This window comes from Aphis gossypii, chromosome 3 (genome assembly GCF_020184175.1).
Source record: "Aphis gossypii isolate Hap1 chromosome 3, ASM2018417v2, whole genome shotgun sequence".
NCBI classification, from domain to species: domain Eukaryota; kingdom Metazoa; phylum Arthropoda; class Insecta; order Hemiptera; family Aphididae; genus Aphis; species Aphis gossypii.
Genome location: NC_065532.1, coordinates 51,877,532 through 51,882,374, shown reverse-complemented (window position 1 = coordinate 51,882,374; position 4,843 = coordinate 51,877,532).

The following is a 4,843-nucleotide window of genomic DNA, read 5'->3' as shown; positions in this document are numbered from 1 at the left end:
AAAAAAAAAAAAAATAATTATAATAATAAAAATAAATCGCGAACCTGATTCGTACCGGTATTATAATATCATATTATAGTCGTCTAGGCGTATTATAAACATACTTTTGTAGTTTTGTCGATGACACTGTCAGTTTATGTTTTTTTTTTCATAGTGGTCCATATACGCGCATATATTATATTACATATTGTATTATATAATGATGGTAGACGTTTTTCTAGGATTCTTTCTATTTAGTTGCCCGGCCGTGTTTTAATACACACTGAAGTGGTAGGTTTTTTAGTCTTATGCGTCCACGCGGTGTTCAGCTGAGGTTTTTCGTTGTATTTCGGTTTCTATTTTTCGACCTATTATACAGGTAATAACTGTACTGTACTGAAAATTATTAAATTTTGATGTTTTTCAAACAAATATGGGTTAAAATTGAATAGGCTCACGTAGAATGTAGAAACATAAACTAAGAGGTGGGAGGTAAAACATGAAAGATAAAAATACATTTATGATTCGTTTTTGAGTTTCTATTAAAAGTTACAAACTTTAGATGGAGGTGGGAGATCGGATAAATCTGAGAAAATAAACAATTTAGATGATCTCCCATATTATGTATATCAACTATATTGAGCAGGAAATCCTAGATACTATGTTTATCGAGGTTAACTCAAGGCAATCATTTATTACTATAACTCTTGTCCACAAACTCGACTGGAAGATACAAGTTTTGATTATTTGACTATGTCAAATATAACAAATGTCACGTTTGGAAAAAAAACCAATGCTGTAAATCAGGAATTCACGACGGTTTCAATATTTATGTATTACATAGTACTGTAACGTACTTACTCAGTTACGCCTTAAGTCCATAAAGTTTTTGCGGTGTAAGGTTTGATTTAGTCAATCGCCAAGTCAATTAGGATAATTCAGTAAAGATACATGATATTATAATTTATAATATACACCACCATTATATTATTATACCACGATGTTTATATGCAAATCGTTATATTGTCGTGGGAGAATTTATTAAACGGTAACAATATATAATATTATTTAAGTCAGCCGTAAGCTATATTATTACGAGTTGCGACGTATACAATATATACTAATATTATTACTATTGTTGTATTAGCGAACAATGAGTTTAAAAAAAAAATCGTATTCCGCTAAGCAATATAGGTAGTATACATGTGGTACGTGTGTTTGCGAATAAATTTAATTGTTCGATTCCGATGAACGGGCGCGCGCGATTTTATGCCAGCGTTTGAATTGTAATAAACCTATACACAATTCTTAATTGGCTGATAACCTATTTCACACGGGTTCGTCAACTGACTTTGATAGTGAAACGAAAATTCCGTTCGAACAAAGGTTATGAAATATGATAACTAATGAGATGATTATAACATAATCGATAGTATAATATTATTTTTTTATTAATTTCAAATTTTTAAGGAGGGACCTAGCAAATGCTTATTTTGGGCACATATCATATTACAACATTGTGCTATACGTTATACGCTGATATTAGTCGTCACGACTTTGATAATAAACCATAATATATCAATTCACCTATATGTATTATGTATATGATGTTATGGTATTACACATTACAATGTTCTAAACAATGACGCATACTAAATTAAAAATAAATAAACAAAAAACTGTTTTCTTAAGTAAACATTGATATGGAGATTTTATAGGACTAAAGATAATACATCAGAACGGTTTTTTATCGCGATTTATTTTTATAGTAATCATTTTTTTTTTTTTTTTATTATTATTATAAATTTTATACCCTGAAAATTGACTAATCGTTTTATTGGGTATAATAAGGCAATTGTTAGAATAATACAATAGAAGTTATAATATTTTCCCATTTAATATTCCGAGTATATTAGGTGCTCACGGTTTGTTTATTCGTTTCATTATTCACGACCAGAGGAAAATTCATGCATGTTGAAATAAAAACGACACGAATTACTACATGTATAGTCGCACACCCGTACCCCAAACCCATATATTATCATATTATATCGTGAGATTTCTTTACATCGATATAACATAATATTACACTGTAATATCGACCACACCACAGTGTAACGATTTCACGACGTGTCGTGTAATCCGACATATCATATTATTATACGACTGTCATACCTATATATATATATCGTAAGGTATAAAATTATTATAATCCGTTCTCGAACGATTGGAAAATATTACAATAAAATATATAATACGTATACGATATACATATTATGTTTAAACGAACAATCGTTAATTTATGTGTACATAGGTATATCTAATAACGTCAGTGCCGTCTGCGCGCGGAGTGTTAATAATAGTTTTATACCGATAGGGATACGTCACACAGTATAATATGTATATAATACATCGGCCAGCGATATTCTGAATACGCGTCTTCCAAAACAAAAACAATACGGTGAGGTGTACGGTGTGCTCGTCACTATTGGTGCGAATCACAACGGGATTATGCGGTAAGACCGAAGACTAGACTATATAGTCCCTTCTTGTGTACGTACTATAATGTATTATTATATTCCAGAATATGTACAAAGAATACCCGTGAGATGGTCTCGGAGCAATTGACTCGTGAAATAGATAAGGGAATATGAGACTTTTCACCCCGGCCAAACGTCTATATGAGTGGTGTTATTATTCATACGTGTAGAGTCACACACTCACACAGGCCATATTATATGTGTACAGTACCGGATCGATCGGAGTAGCCGATCAACGTCTTGATAGCATATTATAACGGATATAATAATATAATAGTCGATTGTACGGCTTTTAAGGTTTCGCTGCGTTTTTATAAATACATCTTATACTTTAGTATTCTATTCTGCGTTGCGGGTATGACTTATATTGTACAATAAATACGAATAATTTATCAGTCGAAAATCTACTGTTGAATAATACACAGTGTAGAGTTTGTCGATTATTCTCCGATAATTTTCAATTTTCCCTTACGAGTGCTTAGATTTCCTTTTTTAGGCTTGGAATTTAGAACGTTAGTCTGTGAATAGAACTATTCTAAACCCCACTACTGTTTATTGTGAACTTTATCTGTAATAACGTTTTTGACATTTTCTTGTTTCATTAGAACCGCAAGATAAACTTTCAAAAGCTGTGATAGTGTGAGTTTTTAAAAAAAAAAAAAAACCTTGGCAAAAATTGCTTTTCCCTGAATAATTTAAAGTGAATAACATGTTATAGTATATATTATACTTAATTCTCTGGTACCTATTGGATACATTTTCGTAGTTTCGTTTATTTTTGCGTTACGAGATAATTTATTACTTCTAAAAATAAAATATAATTTAACACGAGTTTTACTCACATTTTAAAACCATCGCAATCGTAAAATTGGTTTTGTCGCGTTAACGATACAAACATGAATCTATGCAAAGATTATTCGTTTAAAACAATGTTTTATTGTTGTTTAACCAAAATTGTGACTTTTTTTTTTGCACACGGCCATATAACTATTTAACATAGCTATACCTATTATTATACTCAACGGTATCTATTTGTTTTGTTATGACATGTGCGGTGTGTAGTGTTTACAGTTTTTACCACAAAACACAATTCTATGGTAAAAAACCATACCTTACCTTTGAAGAATGGACCTTGATTTGAGTAAATCGAAAATAAAAAGCGTTATATTATGCACACCGGGAGGGATAAAAAAACGATAGGCGTTCGAACCTTTTGTATTTCAAAGTGATCGGTGATCACAATATCGGTGCGATGTATAATAACAATAATAATACGCACACATATACGTATAATACAAAAAATCAGTCAAAATTCGTCCGTGTTCGTGGCCTGCCTCCAGATTTTGGCGCTCGCAGAACTACGCGATCTGTCACGCGATGCGTTTGCCTTAAAAAAAATATATAAATACACATATACATATATTTGAATACGCGTACGTATACATCACGATGGCTGTCTTGGGTTATTGTATATACATTGGAAAAAAAAATAATAACGTTTAGCATTGTTAAAACGGCCGAACCACCCAGGAATGCGTCTTGACTTTTGGCGCGTTCGGAGGGCGGGAGTGAGATAGGAGTGAGCGGAGAGAGCGACCCGGTGGGTGGGATAATATTATTAAACCGGGGGAGTTGTATAGTCGTGGCACAATACGAAGGAGATAAATCAACGATTTCGTTTTGTTGCCAATTTTTAACGACTGACGGTCAGAAGTCGCGCGGTGGAATATTAAAAAGAAAAGAAAATAAATAAATAAAAATAACGTGCGTAAAATTCCGTTTTTTTTCTTCCCCACACACACACGCACACATCAAAACCGGTCGAGTGGGTATATAAGGTATATAATGGTATATATACCGCACGAGAAACCGGATAGACCGTGGACTATATAGGATATATTATATTATATCACATGGCATATATATATACATAACAATTTATATATATAGGTACACCATGAAACGACAACGCGTCCTGCAATGAGTAATACTATATATTTGGTATGTATACAAGCATTAATCCTCTCGGCTTTTTTCAAAAAAAAAAAAATAAATAAATAGGTATACATATAAAATCATACGTATTATTGCGTTGTATTTTTATTCTAGTTATTAAAATATTAAATTATCATGATATTGTGCTACATTATTGTGTTGGTTACGCAATGTGTGTTGCTATTAAATTTATATATAATATAATAATATGTATTATTTATATGATATTTTACACAATACGTGAATTGACAAATTTGAATTCGACTCCACTAAAATCTGTCAATAGCATTATGTGTTATCATCATAAATTCATCATTTGTAAATTGGAA